The following is a 27,308-nucleotide window of genomic DNA, read 5'->3' on the forward strand; positions in this document are numbered from 1 at the left end:
CAATAACATGCAAGTAACAAAAGATATATTAATAAGTCTGTGGTCAGTGATATGTTAACCAGGCAAATCAAGATCCCGTTTTCTGGAGACCCGTGAGCCTAGAGAAAGATGTCAACCCTCCTTCCCCACTTCCACCCACCTATGCTGTCTGCTTAAGGAGGTGAGGAAAGGAACTTCCATAACCCCTGAACTCAGAATACATCTCTTTCCTGGGTCAATGCAAAAAAGGGAAACAGCATGAATCCCTCCTTTTGTTTCATTCCAACAACAGGAGTCTTTCATGCATGTATCAAGGCCCATTCTTGTTTGGTAAAGAACCTGCCTATAATACAGGAGACCTGGGTTCAATCCCTGGGTCAGGACGATCCCCTGGAGAAGGGAATGGCAACCCATTCCAGTATTCATGCCTGGAGAATAATCCTATGGACAGAGGAGCCTGGCAGGCTACAATCCATGGGATCACAAAGAGTCGGACACTACTAAACCACCACCACACCACATTTGCCAGTTAAATGTTTTTCGAAATGTGGCAATTACAAATGTTGAATAAAAGGAACCTATTGGTCTATGTTTGAAATCTTTTTTTTCCAATTAATTAATTTTAATTGGAGGATAATTATTTTACAATATATACTTTTGACATCTGAAAAAGTAAAATAAAAAAATCCCTACACCAATTGTGTTTGATCCAATTAGCATATCCACTAAGAGCTGAGCAAACTGCTTCAAGTCACCAGGACACTGGAGATTGTTGTTTCCAAGATTAGTGATCCCCCGGTTAAGCTCTCTCAAGTTCCTTCCAGGTCTATTTAAGAATCTGTAACTCTATCCCAGTATCCTGCTTGTAAGCCAGGACTTTGAGCTCGTAGATGAAGGACAAAAATAATCTCTGTAGAGGGTATGCCATCGGTAACACTCAGCTCCGGAAAGACAAAGGTTCTTCCCCTTGGAAGCTGAGCGGCATTGGTAAGGTCTCCATGTACATTCACTGATAAAAATGAGGGTGAGAGGAGTCTAAAATAAGCCTTAGGAATGGCTTCCTGGTTCTGTTTCCCAGTGACAGTCTGGGCTTTTTGAAATCGTTCACTATAGTTCAGATATTGTTTTTGTCTGAGCACAGAATTGGAAATATGAAATAATGGTCTAAAACTTCTTCCATCCTTGTGGCTTATTTTTCTCCAATATTGCTTTTTTATTTTTCTCCTTATCATTAAGAAAATAAAATATTGCTGCCATTTCAGTTCAGTTCAGTCACTCAGTCGTGTCTGACTCTTTGCGACCCCATGAACTGCAGCACGCCAGGCCTCCCTGTCCATCACCAACTGCCAGAGTCCACTCAAACCCATGTCCATTGAGTCGGTGATGCCATCCAACCATCTTATCCTCTGTCGTCCCCTTCTCTTCCTCCCCTCAATCTTTCCCAGCATCAGGGTCTTTCCTAATGAGTCAGCTCTTCGCATCAGGTGGCCAAAGTATTGAAGTTTCAGCTTCAACATCAGCCCTTCCAATGAACACCCAGGATTGATCTCCTTTAAGATGGACTGGTGGGATCTCCTTGCAGTCCAAGGGACTCTCAAGAGTCTTCTCCAACACCACAGTTCAAAAGCATCAATTCTTCTGCCCTCAGCTTTCTTTATAGTCCAACTCTCATATCCATACATGATTACTGGAAAAACTATAGCTTTGACTAGACGGACTTTTGTTGACAAAGTAATGTCTCTGCTTTTGAATATGCTGTCTAGGTTGGTCATAACTTTCCTTCCAAGGAGTAAGTGCCTTTTAATTTCATGGCTGCAATCACCATCTGCAGTGATTTTGGAGACCCCCAAAATAAAGTCAGCCACTGTTTTCACTGTTTCCCCATCTATTTGCCATGAAGTGATGGGACCAGATGCCATGATCTTAGTTTTCGGAACATTGAGTTTTAAGCCAACTTTTTCACTCTCCTCTTTTACTTTCACTTCATTGTAATTGCTTCAAGACAAACAGGCTCTCAGACATTGTCATTGGAGTCTGACAGCTATTTTTTAATTAGTCATTAACTTTTTAATTTTTTTATTAAAATATTGTTGCTTTACAATCTTGTGTTAGTTTCTGCTGTACAAAAACTTGAATTTGCTGTGCTCAGTCGCTCAGTCGTGTTTGGCTCTTTGCAACCCCATGGACTGTAGCCCACCAGGCTCCTCTGTCCATGGGATTTCCCAGGCAAGGATACTGGAGTGGGTTTCCTTCTCTGGGGATCTTCCCAACCCAGGGATTGAATCCAGGTCTTCTGTGTCTCCTACACTGGGAGACAGATTCTTAATTACTGTGCCACGTGGGAAGTCCCCATACTGAATCCACTATATGTGAATACACACACACACACACACACATATACACATATATCTCCCCTCCCCCTTAAGCCTCTCTCCCCGCACCCCCATCCCACCGCTCTAGGTCATCACAGAGAACCAAGCGGAGCTCCCTGTGCTATACAATAGCCTTCCGTTAGCTGTCTATTTTATACTAGGTAGTGTGTATATTTGACAGCTATTTTAAATCATTCACTCTTTCCGAGGGGAATTCAAGAACTGAGCTTCTATTGGGTGGGTGGCTAGTGTAGCTAATAAAAGATGATTCCTCAGAAAAGGACGAGGTCCCGCCCTATTCATGCACTCTCAGAAAGCCCTCAAGGATCCCTGGGCCTGTGAAAAGGGGAAGAGAGCTCTGGGGCTGAGCTATCCCAGTAGCGGAAGGGGAGAAGCTGGGTTCCCAGGCTGCAGGGAGCCTCAGCGCCGCTGCTTCGTTCAGAGTCCGCGTGCTCCTCCTCCCCGCACCCTCCCCGTCTCCCTTTCCTTCTGTGAGACAAAGCCTAGAGCTAAAGGAGTGATCCGAGACTCCGAAAGAGACTTGAAAGCATCCACGTCATAAAGGCGATGCCTTCTCCGGAGCTGGCGATCTTTTTCCGAGTGGAACAGGTCTTTTCATGCTTTCAGAACGAGTCTCCCACTTCTAAGAGGCAGCCGCGAGCTTCGAGCCTGACTGAGACCGACAGTGCCCGTTCAAGGCTGTGCCCATGCTTGTCTCCTGCCCGGTCTGACTGACTGGGCCCCAGGATGGGACACGCTGGGGGCAGAGCGGGGCTGAGAACCCAGATTCCTGGGCAAGAGAAGCGCAGCTCCTTCTGGGTGACCGGCCGCTACGTGTGCATCGAAGCCCAGCTTAATCCTTAGGGGAACTCTCTGTACCCCAGAGAACAAACCTCATGAAATGGAGATCCATCAGTCCGTCCCCTGCAAAGCAGTCCCGATATCCTGCATAGAATCTAATGCTGCACTGTGCTTAGTCGCTCAGTCGTGTCCGACTCTTTGCAACCCCTTGGACTGTAGCCCGCCAGGCCCCTCTGTCCACGGGATTCTCCAGGCAGGGACACTGGCGTGGGTTGCCGCGTCCTCCTCAGGGGATCTTTCCCACCCAGGGATCAAAACGGTAGAATCTAATGCTCCCCTTCAGTTTCAAGAAGCAGGATGTGAAGTACTAAGCCCACCCCTTTATCGACTGCACTGCCCTGTTGAGTATTTGCTAGATTCCAGGACCTCAGCTACTGCTCAGATCCCCCACTTCTGCTTGAGACTCTCAGCACCTCTGATTCCTTCCATGCCAATTGTTTTAATAAATGGGAATTAAATAAACTGAACTTGGAAGATGCTAGGGTCTTTGGAAGTCCCTATGAGACTTCTGCACAGCCCACCTGGAGATGAATGGTCCTGAGCAGGGGGCAGTTCCAGTCCAGCCCACCTGCTGTTTTTCTGTGTTTCATAAGCAAGGAATGTGTTTACACTTTTCTTTATTTAAAAACTTTTGCAATGTTGTGTTGGTTTCTGCCATACACAATGCGAATCAGCCATAATTGTCCATCTATCCCTTCCCTCTTGAGCCCCCACCCTCTCCCCACCGCCCACCCCTCTAGGTCATCACAGGCACCAGACTGGCTCCCAGAGTGCCCAGTAGCTGCTCAACAGCCCTCCATCTCACACTCTCTCTCTTTCCCCCTGCGTCCACAATCCATTCTCAACATCTGCATCTCCATTCCTTCCCTGCAAAGAGGTTCAGCAATAATACTGTTTAAATTATTTTTTAAGATCAAAAGACCGATGTTTCCTCATATGTGCAAATTATATAAAATTCAAATATCAAATGTAAAATTGATTGGAACACAGCCCTGTTCACTTGTTGAGAGATCATCTAGGACTTCTTTGCTGCAAGGACAGAGTTGAGAAGCTGGGATGGGGACCCCCGGGCCTACAAAGCCTAAAACACTTGTTGGCTTGCCCTTTATGGGGGCTTCCCTCGTAGCTCAGTTGGTAAAGAATCTGCCTGCAATGCAGGAGACACGGGTTTGATTCCTGGGTCGGGAAGATCCCCTGGAGAAGGAAATGGCAGTCCACTCCAGTATTCTGGCCTGGAGAATTCCATGGACAGAGGAGCCTGGCGGACTACATTTGCCAGCCACCAGTTTAGAGTTTCACCTTTTTTTTAGTCCTCTAAATTTTATATCTCTCAAAAACAAGAGAGTTAAAAATTGGTAGGATTCATGAAATTTAAAGTCATAACTTGAAGACTTTCCTGGCATTCCAGGGGCTAAGACCCCATGCTTCCAAAGCAGGGGCCCTGAGTTCAATCCCTGGTCAGGGAACCAAGATCCCTCACACCACATGGTGAGGCCAGAAAAACAAAACAAAATTAATTAGTTAAATAATATTAGTAATAAAGAAGCCATAACAATTTCCATTCACATTCAAGGGGAGAGGAGAGCCTGAGGGTGCAAGTTCAAAGGAAGAGGATAGCTGGGGGTAGTGATCGTAAAAACTACACAACATAAAATTATCAATTTCTTTTTTCTGTTTTTGTGAATTAACCAGGGATGTCCTTGATAAATAAGAGCTATGCACATGTGTAACTTGTAAGAGAAGGTCTGAAGAGAACTATTCATGTTTATTTCTTCTTTGATCAGTTAAAATCTTTTTATAAAGTTTAATATGTGCTCCGTCCCTCAGTCTTGTCCACCTCTTTGCAACCTTTGGACTGTAGCTCCTCTGTCCATGGGATTCTCCAGGCAAGAAGGCTGGAGTGGGTTGCCATTTCCTTCTCTGGGGGATCTTCCTGACCCAGGGATCAAACCCACTTCTCTGGTGTCTCCTGTATCGCAGGCGGATTCTTTACCTGCTGAGCCATCCGGGAAGCTAAAATCCTGTTTTATAGTGTTAACTTCTCCCTGGCTGACTAGTTTCCCTTCCGTGGTTCTCTCATCACACCATCGTACTTCCTTCTCTCCCGGCTTTTAGACTCATCGGCCACCTCCTGCTGGCATCTCTGGTTGCCTCACTAGAGCCTCAGCTCCTCAAGGTCAGAGACTTCAATTCAATTACTGCAAATCTGCCTGGCACAAAACAGATATTCAATAAATACCTGCTAAGTGTGTAAATGATTGAAAAAATAAATTATTTTCCCCTTTGATCCAACCCTAATAATTGCCTAATAGGATGTAAAGATAATTTATTTATATATTTATGTATTCTTCATGCAAACTCCTATACTCAAATTCTTTCCCCAAATATTGCATCTTTAAATCCTAGAGCTTACAGAGGTTGCTCAGGGTCAGAATTTCAAACCAGTGTTTTTAATTTAAATTCCTTATTATTTTTTTTTTCTCCTAGCCTAGAGTTTCAAACTGATGTCTGACCTTGTCTTTGAAATGTTGACCGACTGATCTTGATTCCAAGGACCTTGATTCTAAGCCACATGTTCCCCTCTAAAATGTGGTATAAGGAAGTGAGGAGCTTAGGGCATCCAGCCAAAGAGTTCTTTGATGCAGGTGGGAGGTGGGAAGATGGACACACTTGTGTTTTCTTAGAGTAGAATCCAGAATGTTCTGAAATGTACTAAAAATAAATTTATTTTAGGAGCCCCTCTGCTGGGAATGCTGATTTTTTGAAAGAAGTTGAGAGAGAATGTTTTGGTGAACTTGTATACCGTACCATAAATATTTTTGCTAAAATTATAGAATTGTCTGTTTCCTTTCAAATTGCATCAGGACCCCGGCAAGAACGATGAGTTTTTAATGTGGAAATTTCATGTGCACGTTTCAGCTTCTTCCTTTTTCTTCTTCGGCTTTGCCAAGTCTCACTGTATGTTTAGTAAAGATTGATTTATTGGTGCTTTTTTGGCCTATCTGTTGCGTTATGCAATCTCTCACCAAATTCAGAGACATGACCATCCATTTGTAAATTCGTTTAGTTGCAGCCAAAAAGAGGTTTATTAGTATTCAGACTGATTTATTTGCTGTGCAGAATGGTTTTTGCATCGCCTAAAGCCCGATCCTTCTCTTTTCCTCCATTTCTTCTTTAAAATTAGAAAAAAAGAAAGATATTAATGAGACACAGTGCAACTTGTCCTTTAGTCTCTCTGATCTGCTTCTGTCTGGAAATTGCAAAATGATAGAAATTGTTCCTTGGAATGGCCTGAGAGAGGGAGGTCTGGAAGCTTGATTTTCCCCCCACAATACAATGGCAGTAACCAGGCAGAAAAGGGAACCCAACAGGATGATCTGTGAGAGCAGATGTGCTCCTCTTGGGTAACTGTAAATAGCAGGGGAAGGTGACGAGAGCACTGATGCTTTGATGCTTTCACGTGGACGGCGCTGTGACCAGCGTCCCTGGGCCTGGCCTCCACGCTGCGGTTCACCCTCTGCAGACAGACTCCAGCTGTGGTTTCCATCTCCCTGCGTGTAATTGACATGAAGGCTTGCTGGGTCAACGTCCCAATCATTTCTCCAGTATCTCTTTCTCTCTGGGCGTTGCCAAGAATGGAATCCAGCTCAGCACATAGTGAGTGAGCTCCAAGTTCTCATCAAACACAATTCCCACTTGTTTGCAAGCTGATACATTTTGAAAGGGGCATCTCCCGTTCACTCTGGTTTCCTGAGATGACTGTTCAGTTGCACATGTCTTTGCTTTGCATCAGAACAGCTTGAGCTGTATTCATCACCCTGCATATCAGCTCATGTTCAATAGCACATGTTGAGTGAGTGACTCAGGAACCTCCTGATGTTGATGGAAAAGGAGCTTAAAGTTACTAACCCATGAGAATTAGGTAAGGTGCCATTATTGATGACTGTTATGAGCTGAAATCCTCCCCCAACTCTGCAAACCCTTATATTGAAGTCTTAACCCTCTGAATGTGACTGTCCCTGAACATAGGATCTTTAAAGAAGTAATCTTTGCCAACAAAGATCTGTGTAGTCGGAGTTGTGGTTTTTTTCAGTAGTCATGAATGGGTGTGGGAGTTGGACCATAAAGATCACTGAGTGCCAAAGAATTGATGCCTTTGAACTGTGGTGCTGGAGAAGATTCTTGAGAGTTCCTTGAATTGCAAGAAGATCAAACCAGTCAATCCTAAAGGAAATCAACTCTGAGTGTTCATTGGAAGGACTGATGCTGAAGATGAACTCCAATACTTTGGCCATCTGACACACTGGAAAAGACCCTGATTCTGGGAAAGACTGAAGACAAAAGGAGAATGGGAGTGGCAGAGGATGAGATGGTTGGATAGTATCACAGATTCAATTCAGCAAACTCTGGGAGAGAGTGGAGGACAGGGGAGCCTGGCATTCTGCAGTCCATTGGGATGGCGGAGTCAGACATGAATTAGTGACTCAATAACAAGAACAACAAAGAAGTAATTGAGGTTCAGTAAGATCACTGGGGTGGACCCTGCTCCAGTATGACTGGTGTCATTAGAAGAAGGGACTAGGACACAGAAACCACAAACCAAGCGATCTGCAGGCCACGGAGACAAACCTCCGAGGAGACCAGCCCCGCTGACACCTCGGTCTCAGACCTCTGGCCTCCAGAATTGTGTGACAGCGAATTTCTATCCTTAAACCACCCACTCCATAGTGATTTGTTATAGCATCACTGACAACCTCATGCAGGGAGTCAGCCTTCCAGTGGAGCTGCCCTCTTCAGGCAAAATGACTCTTTCTTGAGCTCAAGTTAGACCCCATGTACACGCGGCTTCACGCTTCCTACTGTGTGATTTATTTGTACAAGTGACTTGTGTTAGCCCACACACTCTCCCTTGACTTCCTGTTGTTTATCCTGGCAGCAGGACTATATACTACTCTTCCATGAGTGTAAGAAGGCATTCAGAGAAGATCTAGAAGATAATTTTCTTTGAAGAGATTATGTTGACGATAATAAGAATAATTAAGGTGTAAAAGAACCATTGGTCTTCCCAAGTGGCTCAGTGGTAAAGAATCCACCTGCCAATGCAGGAGACTCAGGAGACACAGGTTTGATCCCTGGACCAAGAAGATCCCTTCAAGGGGGAAATACCAATCCACTACAGTATTCTTTCCTGGAGAATCCCAAGGGCAGAGAAGCACTGTGCTCTATAGTCCGTAAGGTAAAAAGAGTCCTACACGACTGAGCACACATACACACACATGTAAAAGAACCACTGTTTTGGTACCTACATGGATGGAGCTAATCACATGACCTAAGAGTCCTTTAAATATGGCACATTGATACAGTAGAAAAAGCATTCTAGTTTAGAAATTGGACAGTGACATTCCTTAAAGATTTTGAAGGGCTAGACAAACACAGTCTGATCTTCAGGATAACCTTGGAATGTAAGCGGAACCGTAGCATCTTGCCATTTTTCAGCTAAAGAGACAAAGGCTGAAAGATTTTAAGAGATGTGTTAACCAAGTCTTTGAACCTCAAACTCAGATCTTCGGATTTGAAAGTCTCTACATTTTCTGTCCCTCCACACTGACCCTGTAGATTTCTACGCTCAATGAGGAAATGAAAAAAAAAAAAAAAAAGGCCATGTAGCCTATGTCTTTTACACAGAAAATGGTCAGAAACTGCTATTGTTATTGTAGGAAAAACCTCAATAGTAAAAAGCAAGGTATATGTGAAGGATTTTCAGTTTTAGTTCCTTTATCACTTTATGAGGGATCTTAACTCAAATATGTCTCTTGTTACTGTTAAAAAAATCATCAAAAATTATTCTATTTTATTAAAATGTACAACAGACATGTGTAATTTGTATTCAGTTCAGTTGCTCAGTCATGTCCAACTCTTTGTGACCCCTTGGACTGCAGCACACCAGGCTTCCCTGTCCATCACCAACTCCTAGAGTTTACTTAAACTCATGTCCATCGAGTCAATGATGCCATCCACCCATGTCATCCTTTGTCGTTCCCTTCTCCTCCCACCTTCAATCTTTCCCAGCATCAGGGTCTTTTCCAGTGAGTCAGTTCTTCGCATCAGGTGGCCAAAGTAAAGGAGTTTCAACTTCAGCATCAGCCCTTCCATTATTGCCAAATTCAGACTTTAATTGAAGAAAGTAGAGAAAAACCACTAGACCATTCAGGTATGACCTAAATCAAATCCCTTACAATTATACAGTGGAAGTAATTTGTATTGAGTTGACCAAAAAGTTTGTTTGGGTTTTTCCATGCAATTGTGTGGGGAAAAAACTGAATGAACTTTTTGGCCAACCCAATATTTTCTTTATCAGTTATAATATCGTTTCATTTTAAAATTTTCAGAGTAGGATAGGCCATTATGGAAAATATGAGATGGTTTGACACTATTGTAACCTGGAATTTTACCTGAAATTAGCTACTTTGATTTAAGATAACCAGCAAATACTCTGCAACCGCTTGGTAGTCAGTGAAATCTGGAAAGATTAAAATTCTTGTTTAATAGGAATGTACTGAGAACTTCAGTTGCTCAGTAGTGTCTGACTCTTTGCAACCCTCTTTGCAAGAGGGCAGGTGGTAGAAACAAACTCACAGAAAATGAATGGATGGCAGCCAGGGGGAAGGATGGGAGGAAGGGACAGTTAGGGAGTTTGGAATGGACATGTGTACATGTTCAGTTCGGTCACTCACTCATGTCCGACTCTTTGCAACCCCATGGACTCCAGCACGCCAGGCCTCCCTGTCCATCACCAAATCCTGGAGCTTGCTTAGACTCATGTTCATCGAGTTGGTGATGCCATCCAACCATCTCGTCCTCTGTCGTCCCCTTCTCCTCCTGCCTTCAATTTTTCACAGCATCAGGATCTTTTCCCATGAGTCAGCTCTTCACACCAGGTGGCCAAAGTACTGGAGTTTCAGCTTTAGCATCAGTCCTTCCAATGAATATTCAGGACTGATTTCCTTTAGGATGGACTGGTTGGATCTCCTTGCAGTCCAAGGGACTCTCAAGAGTCTTCTCCAGCACCAAATTTTGAAAGCATCGATTCTTTGGTGCTCAGCTTTCTTAATAGAGAACTTATTTTGTGCCTGACCCTATAACAGGCAACAGAAACTGTATAACAAAAATAATATTTGAGGAAGTAGTATGTGGAGTAATGAGAAAATACGTATGGGAGGAAGAGATAAGGAGAATTCATTACAAGGCCTTGTGTTGCTCAGGTTTGATTTTAATATGATCATAATAACAATTTATTGAATGAAGTAATTTTTATAGAAAGCACAGAGTTTGGTCATATTTTAAAACTCACTCTGACAATTTCTGTCTTTCAGTTGGTATATTTAGACTTTTATATGTAATGCGATTGCTCATATCCCTAGAATTAGGTCTTAAAATTTTTGTTTATTTTTTGCCCTCTGTTTCCTCGCATCCTATGATTCGCCATTTCTTATTTTCTGTTTGGTTATTTGAACCATATTCTTTTTTTTGTATTCCTTTTTAACTTATCTATTGAGATTTTGATTATGCCTTTTTTGTAGAGTTATTTTAGTGGTGATTCTATGAATTAACATATACGTTTAGTCTTTGTCACTCTACTTATACTCAAAACTTTACCACTTCACATTGAAACTAGAAACTTCGCTGATGTAAAGTTCTTTTTATTCTCTACTTTTTGTGCTGTGTTGTCAGATGTTGGCCCTGCATACTTGAAAATCCTCATTAAGTATTGTTATAATTTGCTTTCAACTATTAAGCCTGTTTTCAAGAATTCCAGATAAAAACAGTTCATTATTTTTACCCAAATATTTACTATTTCTGTTGCTCTTCCTTGGTTCTCTATGTTTCAGATTTCTGTCTGGTATCATTTCACTTCTGTCTAAAAGATGTAATTTAGCAATTATTTTACTGCAAATCTACTGGCAAAAGAAAAAATCTTTCAGTTATCCTTTATCTGAGAATATCTTTGTTTCAATTTCAATCTACTGAATATAGATTCTGGGTTGTGATCATTTTCTGTCATCATTTAGAGAAGTGATGCTGTTTCTTTCTGATCATTCAGTGTCTAAGGAGAAATCATTATTCCCTATAAAAGTGAATTTATTTTTGCTCTGAATTCTGTCAAGATTTTGCTCTTGCCAGTAGTTTTCAGCATCTGGATTATGGTGGCTCTGGTTATGAGTTTCTTTGAGTTTGTTCTTTTGGAGGGTCACTCAGTTTCTTGGGACCCTGGGCGTATTCTTTTGCCAAATTTAGAAATTTTCAGCTATTAAGCCTTCAAATAATGTGTTGATAAGAAAAAAATTAGCATAGGTGCATTAGAAGCAAAATTCTAATTTTGCTTAAAAGAATCCAAGATTTCATTCTGAGTCAACAACATCCTGATCACAAAGCAGCACTGCGTGGTGCGGAGTCTGAAGAGTGTTTAATTGTATGCCCTTGGTCTTGTTTTTCTCTGGGACTTATCTTACTCATTTGTAAATCCAGGGTGTTGGATTCAAACAGAATTCCCTAGTCTTTGGCTAATAGATTTCTAGAGGATTTATGTGTGGATTTCAGTTAGGGAGGGCTTCCCTGGTGGCTCATATGGTAAAGAATCTGCCTGCACTGTGGGAGACCCAGGCTGGATCCCTGGGTTGGGAAGATCCCCTGGAGAAGGGAAAGGCTGCCCACTCCAGTATTCTTGCCTGGAGAACTCCATGGACAGAGGAGCCTGGCGGGCTGCGCCCACGGGGTCATGAAGAGTCAGACATGACTGAGCGACTCACGCTTTCTCTCTTTTTCTATCAGAGAGCTGCTGATATTCCTGGGTATGTGTCTATGACTCCCAGTGGTTGATAACCACGGAAATGACTCAGCACTTTCACATCCATTGTTCTGTGAGTTAATCTAAGATGAGAAATAAACTGTTTCACAAAGTCATCCAAAAACAAGAATTAGGGCAGAATATTATTGATGAAACTGCATTTAAGGAATAAGATTGTGGGAGTAATAACAAGCCAAGCAGGATGCAAGGAGGACAAAATCAGGTGATGGTTATAAAATATCTTCTTGTGAACATTTCCTTTGGATATTTATGATGATTTTGCAGAAAGATCCTGTAATACATGGTTAGTGTATAAGTGACTCAGGCACAGACAAGAGACCATTTCCACAGATATCTAATTTTTTTTTGCTGAGTGAATAGTAAGTAAAAGTGTTGAAATGATCACATCTGCTAAAGTATCTAGGTGCAAGCACAGAAAATAAGAGTGGATGTAATTGTGGGGGTCACCAAGCAACCCACAAGGAGAGCACAGCTAGTTCAATGGCCCAGGAAGGGAAGAGAAATATCGAGTAGAAGCAAGGCCGTGTGACCATGATGGGCAGTGTGAAAATTCATATAAAATGGGATCAGAGGCAGATTAATGGATAAAGAAGATGACGTATAAATATATACACACTGGAATATTACTCAGCCATAAAAAAGAATGAAATAATGCCATTGGCAGTAACATGGATGGATCTAGAGATGATCATACTACGCGAAGTGAGATAAGAGAAAGACAGATGCTTGGTGTCACTTACACATGGAATCTCAAGTGACAGTGGCCGTTGCTCAGGCGTGTCTGACTCTGCAGTCCCAAAGACTAGAGTCCTCCCAGGCTCCTCTGTCCATGGGATTCTCCAGGCAAGAGTACTCAAGTGGGTTGCCGTTCCCTTCTCAAGGGAATCTTCCTGACTCAGGGATCGAACCCAGGTCTCCTGCCTCGGAGGCGGATTCCTTACCATCTGAGCCACCAGGGAAGCCCATGGAATCTAAAATACGGCACAGATGAACTCATGAACTAGGAACAGAGCCCCAGGCGCAGAGAGCAGACGTACGGTTGCCAAAGGGGAAGAGGGTGGGGGAGTGGGAGAGAGGTCGGTCGGTTAAGAGATGCAGACTGCTATGTATAGATCTGGGCTTCTAAGTGGCGTGGACCCCGTGTTCTCCCCTGGTATTCACAGGTCCCTAGCAGTTTTGCAAATGAGTTTCCTGGGGTTGGTGACCCTTCCTGGTTGAATTCCATGCCTTCTCTCAAATCTCCCTCATGCCTACCCTATGCTTTATGAAGAACGTGGTTTTGCCGTTCCCAGAGGACACCAAACATGTCCTGACCTTAAGCACGTTATTTGTAATGTTCCTAATGCTGGAAATATCTCATCCTCACAAACCATCCATCACCCTGAGACTAGTAATTATCCACCTTTTAGTCTCCTCTGTGAAGTCAACTAAAATTAAGTAACTTTGGTTTAAAGTTAAAATTAACATGAGTTTCAAAACATAAAATGACATGGAGACAATGGTATCAGATAAGTGTGCATACAATAAGCAAAATAATTAAATGGGTTTTAGTGTATCAACACTGAAAAAAAAGGAGGGGGGTAGTCTCTCTAACTGCCTTGTTGTTCCAAATTGTGAAAGATAAGTGAGAGACAAAGCATGGATGGATACAGGAATTTCTTTGCTTTGGTTTATAATATCTGCAAATACATGAACCTAAAAAGAACTAATAAAATGTGTTAAAACTTTTTCAAAACTGGATCACTTTATTGGGTTTACTTAAAAGAAAAAAAAAAAAAACTGGTGAATCATTTACTGCCAAATATCATATTAAAGCAAATTTTGAACTGACTCAGTTAAAAACGTAAGTTATTCTTAAAGCTCTTGCAAGGGGTTGTGATAAGTTTTTGTTTGTTTGTTTGTTTTAAATTGTCTGTGTAATTTGCCCGGATAGTAAAAGTTCCATGTCTTATATAATTATCTGTGATTTGTGTTCACTTTGTCACATCTTTGATTATTTAAAAAAAGAAAGCCTTTCTTATTATAAAGTTAAATTTCCTTGCAATCATGTTGCCTTACTATGCTAGTTTATTAAATAAACTATGTTATGTTATGCTATGTATTAAAATAGTCTATGGGTTGACTAGGTAATCAATGTTTATTTCCCAGGTATCACTGAGGCTATTGCAATCAAGTGGCAAAATCACCTGTGTCAACACTTTTAATTTTTGTCTTCCCTATTGCTGTTGTTCAGACCTTAAAATTAAGGGATAAAACCAGGACGCACTTTCCACCTAAAACTCTTTAGGATTTCTTAGAGGGCCCCTGGCAACTCACAGTGATTTATTCTTTCATCTTATAAAAAGAAAGATAACTAGAAACACTTCTGATGGTTTCATATGTGCCATGCCTCCTAATTAGCTCAGCTTTATTATAAACTCTGCATGAGAAGAGCTGTCAGATCAGCCTCTTCTAGATTAAGTCAATATAGATAAAAGGAGGTTACTAAGGTTTTATTTTTTTTCAAATATTGTACACTTTATGGGCAAGTCCTAGAGATTTTTCAGTGCTTTCTCTGTTTATAATACATTCTCATCCTCAAAGGAAATAGTGATAGCATATGAAATGGTACGTATCAAATGCCAGTAGCATTCTACTCCCACCCTTATAATTTTGGTGACTGTGATAAATTAACCACAGACCCTCATTCTTAACATCAAACAAGTCTGTCATCCTGTGACACTAAGATCAAGTGAGAGCAAGCTGATTGGTTTCTACTACAGACTACATTCTGGAATTTGTGTCTTTGATGCTGAAGAGTCTCCGATGCTGTGAAAAGATGATCTGAACTTCTGATCCATCCACGAACAGGCTGTGGGGACAGGATTCTGAGCTAACGTTGCTTAGACAATTTCAGACTGCTCGGGAGGACTGAGTCTAGGTCCCAGGACTCTGTGGAGTCCAGAAGCAGACTTACTTCATGAAACCAATCCACTCGCCCTCAGCATCCAGCAGAACATGAACATACTGCATAGAACATAATGAACTAAGAAGAATTTCTTGTGAGTCCTCGTTTACAAAGAATGACGTTGACACTACTTTTTAATGTTCATGGATACATGAAGTCCTTTCTCCTCCTCCTTCTAAACATCAACTTGGTAGGCTAGGCAAGTGAAAACCGAAATGAAACATTGTGAACTGTTGCTATAGTTCCCTGTCTCTGAAAATGCAGAAACAAATACTTGGATTGATCTGGATAAGACTCTGACCCCCTTTGAACCAGGATGCAATTGGACAAATGAATTCTGCAACCAAGATCGTAGGGGAGTGTCATGTTTGAGAAAGACTCTCATTTAATCAGGTGTGACAGAACCAGTAGTAAGGAACAGGATTGCATTTACGTGTGCAGCCAATGCCTATAAAATTCCTCCAAAACCGGGGCTCGGCTCACAGGTAGTGATGGAGCCGCTTCCTGGAAGGTCAGGGACTTTAGAAGCATTTGCAGACTTCAAGAAGAGAGAAATTCAGCCAAATTCATAAAAGCTGTGAATGAAATCTGGTGGAGCATCTCATGCCTTGGACTTAGCTTTCTAGCTTTTCAGGATAGAAAAGTGAGAGAGGCTTTTTTAAAAAGTCCAGTCAGGATTCCTTACGACATTTTCAAACAGAAGTCAGTTCTTTTGCAATATTGTTTACTCAATGCTATATGGTTCCAGTTTTTCAAAGAACATTCGAGGAGAATTACATGATTATTTTACACTCTTGCCACAGATCAAATATAACCAGACCAATCTTTATTGAAAAGAAGAACAAGCCTTGAAAATTGTTTATGATCAAAGGAGCTAGGAGGATAAGGGGAGATACTAGACAAATAATTCAAATAATCCAAGATAATACAAAACTTCAAAATGGGAAAAAGAGATTACTAGGAGTTCTTTGAGCAAGGTGCTGGGCTTAAATTTCTATCATCTGTCTATCTTACAGCTTCATAAGGTGCAGATTAATTAATAAATACTGAGTTAAGTAAAATCTTTGATATGTGTTTATATCTGGCCCTTGTGTGGTGAATGAAGAACACTTGCATGTCTATGGAAATAGCTTACTTTTTAATGTATGGGCTTGCCTTTTCATTGCCTGTAGAGTGAAAGCTTGGGATTTTCCTAACGGTCCAGTGGTTGAGACTCTGCACTCCCAGTACAAGGGGCACGGGTTCAATCCCTCATGAGGCAGCTAAGATCCCACCCGCCACATGATGTGGCCAAAAAAAAAAAAAATAGAGGGTAAAGATAGTGTAGATTGCTAGTCACAGGAAGCAGGTGAGTGAGGGAAGAAATATCTCGAGGCACTAACTAGAACTCAATACAGATTAAATATTTTTGGTTTTTTGTTTTTTTTTTAAGAGAAAGAGTGAGTATGTTCATTGCCATTTTGGTTGACTAGTTAGAAAGAGCTAGTGAAGATTTGAAGACAAGAGTGAGAGAAGGAAAATGTCGATATATAGAGACGGGATAGGGTAAAAAGCTTTGGGATAAGCTTTAAATGGAAGACAAAATTGCATGGAAAAAGTACACAGGAAAACTGATAAACAAGCAAAAGGAATCATGAAGGGTAGTATAGAGTGAAATTATGGTGATCGATTTGACGGTAGATTTTCTCCTGTAGCCCAAATACCGCTCAAACGGAAAAGCAATAAAATGAAGCATTGTTTCTTTGCATTGATAAGCTGGACATTTTTATAGGAGCTCCTGGGTCCAGAGGTCACACTGAATTTAAAGATCAGATGCACTGAGAATGAGAGAATGCAAAGTTGAAGAGTTGAGAATTGAAATATTAGAGTTTAATATCTTAAGAAGGCAAATCTAGAGAGCATGCAAGGAAGTGAGGAAGTTGCTGAAAGAGTAAAGTTACAAGTCTAAGTTATAGATGTAAGGAAACACAAGACCGGCATGTTGGATATGACGCCAGCATGGACGTCACTTACTATATTGGGTGGTGACCACAAGTCACTGTAATATTAAAGGGAATGACTTTATTACAAAGAAATTGATGCTCATAAAGAAGGGTGGAGTGAAGTATAAATGAATAATTTGACCTATAAAGGAAAAGAGGGGTTTTTGTTTGTTTGTTTGTTTCCAAAGATATATAAGAATAGATTGAGAGTTGCAAGATAAGAGAAAACTTACCCTAACTTCGGACCATGTCTGTCATACATAGCATGAACATTTAAAAACCAAACACTGGACGGGACCCAGTAAAAAATTGGGTTCACAGGAGACATCCAGGACTTAATTAGGTTCAAAAAGAGGATAGAGAAGTTTGTAAAGAAGTAGGTATTATGAAGTAGTTTATTTATAATGAAACAAGGGCTTTAGAGTATAGGAAGTCCTACAAATTACATGGTCGAGATGCTTTCTCTTCACTTGCCAGCTAGTGAAAATTATTTTATCCATGTTTATCTATTTAAGAAAAAAAATGGATGCTAATAACATTCACTTCATATTAAATACTTAGCCAGTGCTTGACATGTAATTAGTGCTTTGTAATTGTTTAGTTCAGTTCAGTCGCTCAGTCGTGTCCGACTATTTGCAACCCCATGAATCACAGCACGCCAGGCCTCCCTGTCCATCACCATCTCCCAGAGTTCACTCAAACTCACGTCCTTTGCCAACAAAGGTCCATCGAGTCAAGGCTATGGTTTTTCCAGTGGTCATGTATGGATGTGAGAGTTGGACTGTGAAGAAAGCTGAGTGCCAAAGAATTGATGATTTTAGGTAGTGTTTATACTGTGCAGAGATTAGTAGGGGGTCAACTCACCAATGAGAAACATAGAGGCAAATTGGGAAAGGAAAATAAAAGGAAATTGGTGGCTAAATTTTTCTACATTGTGGGGCACAGGAAGACTTTAAGGTACAGGTACTGTGGGCCAGCATTGAGTCCGGCCACTGAGGATTGACAGCAGGGGAGGCTGGATGAGGTATTTTGGAGGCAGAAGCAACAGGACCTGGTAAGTTATGTGAGAAAGAAAGGATGAAGGAAGCTATCCAGGCTATGAGCCTCTGTGGTTAGAATGGTGATGCCATTGAAAAAGGGGCTTCCCAGGTGGCCCAGTGGTAAAGAACCCGCTTGCCAAACCCTCTATCCCTGGGTTGGGAAGATCCCCTGGAGAAGGAAATGGCAACCCACTCCAGTATTCTTGCCTGGGGAATCCCACAGACAGAGGAGCCTGGTGGGCTACAGCCCATGGAGTCGCAAAGAGTTGGACACAACTCAGCGACTAAACCACCACCATCATTGACAAAAGTAAGAAATTGAAGAGGAAGTTCAGTCTTGGAAAGGGGCCTGAGATTCAGGGATTGCTTCTGTTTACAACAGAGTGAACTCATAATGCTAGTCAACCATTCAAGGGAAGATGTCCTTGAATGGTCCTTTGGAAAAGTGAGACCAGAGTGTAAAGGGTTGTGGCAGAGACTGGCTGAAATATTGGGTTAGACAAAATGTTTGAGTTTTTCCATAACATTTTAAAAAATATTTGTTTATTTATTTGACCGTCCTGGTTCTCAGCTGTGGTGTATAGCATCTTTAGTTTTGGCCATGTGGGATCTAGCTTCCTGACCAGGGATTGAACCCAGGCCCCCTGCACTGGGAGCTCAGCATCTTAGCCACTGTTCCACCAGAGAAGTCCTTTCCGTAAGATCTTATAAAAACCTAACCAAAGCTTTTGGTCAACCCAATATTGGGATGGTTCAGCTGGCCCAGAAAAGAGGGTCATAGTGGCTCAGTGGTTAAAAAAAAAAAATACGCCAGCCGCTGTAGGAGATGTGGGTTTGATACCTGGGTCGGGAAGATCCTCTGGAGAAGGGAATGGCTACCCACTCCAGTGTTCTTGCCTGGAGAATCCCCTGGACTACAGCCTTTGCGACCCCTGGTGGGCCACCGTCCATGGAGTCACAAAAGAGTCCGAAACGGCTTAGTGACTAAATACCAACGTCCTTGAATCACATTCAAAGTCAGAGACACCTTCAGGACTGGACTGTTGGTAAAAGCAAGCAAAGAAACTTGTATTGCTTTAAGCCAGTGATATTTGGGGTTTATTTCTACCTAGCTTATGATGACTAATAAAATAGCAAGACTGAAGATCTACATAACCTTCTAAGCAACTGCGTTTGTTCCCGAATAGAAATACATGAGCTTATATGTGGAATCTAAAAACAAATGATAGAAACGGACATCCCCACTTCAAGGAAAAGACTTTCTCCAAGTCTGTGAATACCTTCGACAACAATCACATGTGATGCCTCTTATTCATCTGATGACATCTACCAACCCTAAAATGGACTGGTGCAACACTTTGCACTTTAACTATGGACATAATGTGACTTGTAATTTTGATTCTGATTGTTTTGTTTTTGCTGTTTGCTCCCTGCATCTATAACTGTATAACTGGATTTGTTTCTAGCTGCATGAAAGCTTTTAAGTTACAAATGGTTGCTCAAACTCCTGCTACTGCTGTAGCTTCCTCCAGCTACTATTTGGGGTCCCTGGATCAGATATCCTCAAAATGAGTGTTAGGTAGGTAGAATAGGGAAAAGGAGTCCAAAATGGCAGTGGCTAAAAGACAAGGAAGGTCCGAGGACCAGAGTGAAGACTTCAGGCAAACAGAACAAACAGCACTCCTGGCTAAGCCCAATTTGCATAGGGCAGGCCCAGGTGGAGGAAAAAACATATAAAAGGAGGAGCCAAAGTGCTTTCTCATGGACTCTCTCTCCCGCGTGCATGCGCTCTATCTCTCTCTCTCTTTCTCTCTCTCCCTCCCTCCCCACGCACTCCTCCACTCTCTTCTCTTCAAGTCTTGGATTTTCCTGCTATCTTCTAAATAAAATAGAGCTGTAACACCGATTTGCCTAAGAGCTGTAGCATGGTTTGTCCAAGACCTGAGAACTGTGACGCGCCGAGGGCTTTAATGTCCTTCGCTCCAAAACTTTGTTGTGACGAGACAAAGAACCGAGGAACATACACTCTTGTGACATGAGGATTAGGAGAATATGTTGCCTCACCAACTTAGGGACAACGCCTCTTGTCAGCTCGGAAGCAGTTATGGAGCGAGAACGACGCCCCTTTTCCCTAGGCAACATAATTCTCCTAAAAGAAAAGGGGGGAATGAGAGAGTCATTTCCTAGGCAGGTTGATAGGAAATCCAGGGGTCCCCAAGGAGAGAGGGGTCTGGAATTCTCAAGGAGGAAGAAAGGACAAACTTTTTTGTCTTTCTCCACATTCCTTAGGATTATATAACAATAACGTATCCTGCCTAAGGACAGTCTTTGGGTTAAAACTTCTGGCTAGGGACTTCCCTGATGGTCCAGTGGCTAAGACTCTGCGCTCCCAATGCAGGGGGCCTGGGTTCGATCCCTGGACAAGGAGCTAGATCCCACATGCAGCAACTAAGACCCAGTGCAGCCAAATTAAAATAAATAAATGATTTAAAAAAAAACAAAAAGCTTCTGGCTAATTCTGTTATCTTAAAATGTAAATTACGGGAGTAGGTGTGGTGAGGTCTTTACAACCTCCAGACACTCTTTGGATTCATTGGAGAGTATATAACTTCATTGTTAACACTAGCAAGCGGGTACTCTTTCTGCCCCCTTCTGATGCCTATGTCAGAAGCTTTCTCTATCTCCTTTATACTTTAATAAAACTTTATTACACACACACAAAAAGAAATGAATTTATTTACAAAGCAGAAACAGATTCACAGACGTAGAGAACAAACTTACGGTTACCAGGGGGGAAGGGTGCGGGGAGGGGGCGAAGAGGTAGTTGTGGAGCTTGGGATGGAGATGTATACACTGCTACTTTTAAAATGAACAGCCAACAGAGACCTACTGTATAGCTTAACCCTGCTCCATGTTGAATGGCAGCTGGGATAGGAGGAGGGTTTGGGGGAGGATGGATACATGTGTATGCATGGCTGAGTTCCTTTGCTGTCCTCCTGAAACTATCACACCATTGTCAATCACCAATATCAAACAAAAAGTTTAATTTTTTTTAGAAAATGTATGAGTTTAGCTGCATCTGAATTACCCGGTGGGAGTGCTTTTTTAAAAGTGAGTATTCCTGGCCTTGAACTTGACCTGAACATATCATTCTTTTCCAGTATTTTTTCCCCCACCGCTTTTTTTTTTTCACTTATTAAATTAACTGTTAGAGTTGTTTCATGTGAACACTGGTATAGATTTAGCCACATGTTTATCAACTTCTTTTCTCACCATGCCTTCTTGATAATTAATTCTTTGCACGTGGGTGCAGAAATTCTTCTTCCTGAGTAGTCTTGCTACTCAAAATGTAATTGGATCAACGGCATGGGTGTCACTTGGGAGTTTCGTAGAAATGTAGAACCTCAAGACCTAGCTGTACTGTATCGGAATCTCTACATTAACAAGAGCCCTAGGTAATCTATAGATTGGTTGAAGCTTGCGAAGTCCTAATGGGGACCCAGGATGGTACATTTCTGGCACCTTCCAGAAATGATCGTTTCTACTGTACTCCCTCATTAAATGTGTAATCCTTCAGAAATCCGGACTCTGTTTGAGGGCATCAGGTCCAACTTCCACCTTGTATGAATCAAAGACTTTGTCTTCTCTTCTAGTTTATTCGAATAAACCGTTTATTCCTGATGACAGCCAAACAGGAAGAGGCCGCGTCCTCTATGGTTCCAGCCTTCTCTTCATTCTGTGACCTCTTGGCGTGTTTCTTACATTTTATCTAGTATTTCTAGCTGTTTCATATTGGAGTACATTTCAAGTTACCTTGTAACTTGAATATAGTGTTGTTGAATATAGTAACTGTAATATAGTGTTATTCGGATGTAAATCTGTTAAACATTTAGAAGGATTCCTAAACAGGATGGTTAGAGGTAATTTTTTATGCCTAATATTAACAGTTTAAAGCCTAAGAATCTGAAAGGTTTCAATTTTAAAAGACTTCCAATTAGATGGAATTTTACTTTATTTAGAATTTTGAAAAAAAAAAAAAAGAATTTTGTCAGCTAAACTCCAATTATTACTCTGAATTTTTCCCTTTTTAACCATTTGTGTTGGCGTAGTATAGACACAGCCTGAATCATCATGAGGATGGAAATGGGGTTTGAAGCTATAAAAAGCTTAAAAAAATAAGATGTGATGCCATGGAGACTGATGAGTTTTTTTTTCCCTCTCCTGGGGAAAGATTCAGAACCAAAGTGATGAGCAAATGTAATTTCAGAAGAGTAAACCCAAGCCCAGGTATGTCGCCTGGGGGCACTTGCAAATGCGCCTGGCTCTGATAACGAAGACGCATCCGAAGAGATTATTCTACCAGTACTGTATTTCAGCGTTCTGACAATGAACTGGCTAAGAAAACAGTAATGTAGGCACGTCATATCTCGATTCTTTCATTCTTTTGGTGCTTCTATAAAAAATAAAATAAAACACGGGGACTTCTCTGGTGGTTTGCGACGTCATGGCTGCATGGCCAAATGATCTATAATTTCCAATCCTTGAGTTCTAATGTCGTTGTTCTTACCAATGAACTCTCTGTCCTGGGGGATATCATCTACCTTCCCTGTCTTTTAATGTATTCATAACCAAAGTGGGAATATCACTCTCTCTTCCTTTCTCAAAGAATTCAGTTCAGTTCAGTCACTCAGTCATGTCCGACTCTTTGCGACCACATGGACTGCAGCACGCCAGGCTTCCCTGTCCATCACCAACTCCCAGGGCTTGCTCACACTCATGTCCATCGGTGATGCCTTCCAACCATCTCATCCTCTGTCGTCCCCTTCTCCTCCTGCCTTCAATCTTTCCCAGAATCAGGGTCTTTTCCAGTGAGTCAGTTCTGGTGGCCAAAGTATTAGAGTTTGGCCACCAGTCAGGTGGCCAAAGTATTAGAGTTTCAGCTTCAACATCAGTCCTTCCAATGAATTTTCAGGACTGATTTCCTTTAGGATGGACAGGTTGGATCTCCTTGCAGTCCAAGGGACTCTCAAGAGTCTCCTCCAACACCACAGTTCAAAAGCATCAATTCTTCAGCACTCAGCTTTCTTTGTGTCCATCCCTCACATCCATACATGACCACTGGGAAAAGCACAGCTTTGACTAGACGGACCTTGTTGGCAAAGTACTGTCTCTGCTTTTTAATATGCTCTCTAGGTTGGTCATAGCTTTTCTTCTAAGGAGCAAGCGTCTTTTAATTTCATGGCTGAAATCACCATCTGCAGTGAATTTGGAATCCAAAAAAAATAAAGTCTCTCACTATTTCCACTATTTCCCCATCTATTTGCCGTGAAGTGATGGGACCAGATGCCATGATCTTAGTTTTCTGAATGTTGAGTTTTAAGTAATTCTCAAAGAATTACTGTCAGATAACCTGAAATCACTTGTATCAACCATGCCTATTTACTTCTTTAGTCTATCCTACCACAAAGAAGGAACACACCTTTAATTCGCTTGTATTCTTTCTATATTTTAAAACTCGCATATTCAGCTTAGCTTCTCCAAGGATAAACACAAGTCAGAAACACACAAAGAGAATAAGTAGACAAGATGCAAGGAAGATGAAAACAAAAAAGTCTGAAGTGTAGATACGTGCTTAGTCGCTCTGTTGTGTCTGACTGTTTGTGACCCCATGCACTGTAGCCCATCAGGCTCCTCTGTCCTTGGGATTCTCCAGGGGAGAATATTGGAGTGGGTTTCCATGCCCTCCTCCAGGGAACCTTCCCAACCCAGGGATTGAACCCAGGTCTCCCGAATTTCAGGTGAATTCTTTACCATCTGAGCCACCAGGGGAGCCCAGAGGTATAGGTAGGCTGCACCTGTGGAAGAAGATAAAGTGAAAACAGATGGAGCTTTAGACTTTTATTTTTGTTTCACTGAATGGAGTAGACAGAAAATCAAAACCATTTCCTCAGTGTTCGCTTTCTGATCTCCTCTGTCACCTTCCACCAAAATATTAGGACAGACAGGCGCTCTGTGTTCCTCATCTTCTTCTGTCATCTTTTGCTTTGGAGAAACATATGCTTTCATGATCAAGCTCTGAAATGATCGCCGAAAGAAGCTGAGTAAATATTTTCAAGATAAGCCTGGAGATCTGTCTCTAAATCAGCAATGGACAAAAAGAGAGAGACAGGGAGAGGCAGTTTCCTATTCAAACATGTTGCTTAAGAGCTAATGGGAGTATTATTATGATTGATAGCCCAGAATCTTTGTCTTCAGGAACACTTAATGGGGTAGGAACTGACCAATGTTTACATTGGAGGTGAAGCCACATTTTACTTCATCTGGGGTCAAATATTACCGAATGTGAAATGCATTCTTCACATGGACACTGCCTTCCCTTTCAGCCCAACCTGGGCGTCTGAAAATCCTGCAAAATCCCACAACCAAACTCCATTTATAATACTCTCAAGCTTCAAAGTTCAGCAGTTTAGGAGGACGACGAAGCTCCATTTATAATACTCTCAAGCTTCAAAGTTCAGCAGTTTAGGAGGACGACGAAGCTGCTTCACTTCTAGGGTGGGTGAATAACAAACTACAGGCGAGAAAATCACGTAATACAAACTCTTAAAAACTATATATTTTGTACATGGCCGTGAATGCACAAAGCCCACTGAAGTAAGTGGTTTTCACATGGATCAAAACAGTGGGCTGAGATGAAGACTCACAGGAATAATAGCAAAATAATAGCAATAAAGGGGTATCAGTTCAGTCCAGTCGCTCAGTCATGTCTGACTCTTTGCGACCCCATGAATCGCAGCACGTCAGGCCTCCCTGTCCATCACCAACTCCCAGAGTTCACTGAGACTCACGTCCATCGAGTCAGTGATGCCATCCAGCCATCTCATCCTCTGTCGTCCCCTTCTCCTCTTGCCCCCAATCCCTCCCAGCATCAGAGTCTTTTCCAATGAGTCAACTCTTCGCATGAGGTCGCCAAAGTACTGGAGTTTCAGCTTTAACATCATTTCTTCCAAAGAAATCCCAGGGCTGACCTCCTTCAGAATGGACAGGTTGGATCTCCTTGCAGTCCAAGGGACTCTCAAGAGTCTTCTCCAACACCACAGTTCAAAAGCATCAATTCCTCGGTGCTCAGCCTTCTTCACAGTCCAACTCTCACATCCATACATGACCACTGGACAGTGTGGCACAGAGAGTAGAATCTCAAACTAAGAAAGTCCCGGGTTGAAGTTTTAAAAACAAAACTTTTGACTGCACCCTGCAGCATATGGGATGTTAGCTCCCTGTCCAGGGATTGAACCCACACCCCCTGAATTGGGTTGGAACTGGAGTGGAGTCCTAAGTGCTAGACTGCTAGGCAAGTTCCTTCTGTTGACCTTCTGCTCTTCCACCGAAAATCTTTCCTCCCTCGATGAACGACAGCTCTCCCTGATTTTATTCTTCAGTGTCAACCAGCTCTGCAGCACATCCAGTGGTTTTTCACGCCAATGCATTTTGCACTTCTAACATTTCTGTAAGTTTCTTTACATGATTTCCATTTTGCTGTTGAAACTCTATTTTTTCCCTTATTGTTTTCACATTCACATTCCTTTAGCATATTCATAATCATTCATTTAAAGCCTTTGTTTTCTAATTCCGTAGTCTAGTTTCTGAGTATGCTTACGTTTATTGATTTTTCACTCGGTCAGGGTCGCATTTACCTCCTTCTTTGATGGTCTCTTTATTTTTTATGATGATGTCTCTCTTGCTGTGGATTTCTTACTGTTTATTCTGCCTGATGTTTATTGAGGTTTTTGGATGTGTTGATATTTTTCAGCGAGTTGGGAAAAAGTTTCCCATGAATGTATACAGACATACGGATGCCAAAGTCTTCTGTTTCCTCATTCTTGAGTTTTGTCCTAGAAGGAGTTAATTAACTTTCATAGTGCTTTGATAATTTTTAAAATTTATTTTTAATTGGGGGAAATTTGCTTTCCCATGCTGTGTTGATTTCTGCCATACAACAATGCAGATCAACCAAAATCAAACATCTATCCCCTCCCTCTGGAGCCTCCCTCCCCTCCCCAATCCCACCCTCTAGGTCATCACAGAGCTCCAGCCTGGGCTCCCTGAGTTACAGAGCAACTTCTCACCAGCTCTCTGTTTTACACATGGTAAGATGTCTATGTCGATGCTACTTTATCCATCTGTCAGGCTCTCTCCTCCCCAACTGTGTCCACAAGTCCAGGCTCTATATCGGAGTCTCCATTAGTGACTGAACAGCGACCTTAATTTTAAGGTGTGTCTTTGGGCTTCGTTGCAGGTGTGTCTGGCTATGCCCTGCTCCTAACATGTGGACTCAAATCTACTGAGTGTCCACAAGGTTCAACTGGATCTCTTCACTCTTCCCCTGTTGTTCAGTTGCTAAGTTGGGTCCCATTCTTTGCAACCCCAGGGACTGCAGCACACCAGGCTCCTCTGACCTCCACATTCTCCCAGAGTCTACTCAAATTCATGTCCATTGAGTTGGTGAGTCAGTGATGCCATCCAACCATCTTATCCTCTGTCACCCCCTTCTCCCACCCTCAATCTTTCTGAGCATCAGGGTCTTTTCCAGTGAGTCAGCTCTTCACATCAGGTGGCCAAAGGATTGCTTCTTCAACTTCAGCAACAGTCCTTCTGATAAATATTCAGGATTGATTCCTTTTAGGATTGACTGGGTTGAGCTCCTTGCAGTCCACTCTTGTCTCTAGTTGGTAGGAAATTAAAGGCTGTACAGCCCTGCTCAAGCTCTGACCGCTGCTTAGCTCATGGTTCCAGGGAAACTTTTCTCTGTCCGTTGGTTGCTCTTTGTCCAGGTTCCTAGAATACCAGCTCACGTGTACCACTTAGCATCCACCAAACACTCAGGAGCTCCTTCCTGACACACTGCTTTTCCGCCACTGTTCTGCCCCGCAAATTCCAGGTGTGCATCAGAGGCCCTGCTCTCTACTCAGCCAGACCCCCATTCTCTGATGGAGCATCTCCCCCCGACTCTGGGGTGTGGAAGAATGGCTCTAGACGGAAAGCTGGAGCAACCAAGGCTCTCCCCTCCTCTGCTGCCTTGTCTCAGGCATCGCAGCCCGGCACTGCCTGCTCCAGCCTCTAGAAACAGTCACGTCATGTCTTTTGCCAGGTTTTCTGGTTGTGTCTGGTGGGAGGATTAACACATGGCAGTCACTCCCTCATGGCCAAAAGCTGGAATCTTTCCTTTGTTTTTTCATTCCCAGTTTCTGTTGTCAGCTTGAT

This window comes from Bos javanicus, chromosome 19, assembly GCF_032452875.1.
Source record: "Bos javanicus breed banteng chromosome 19, ARS-OSU_banteng_1.0, whole genome shotgun sequence".
Classification (NCBI taxonomy): Eukaryota; Metazoa; Chordata; class Mammalia; order Artiodactyla; family Bovidae; genus Bos; species Bos javanicus.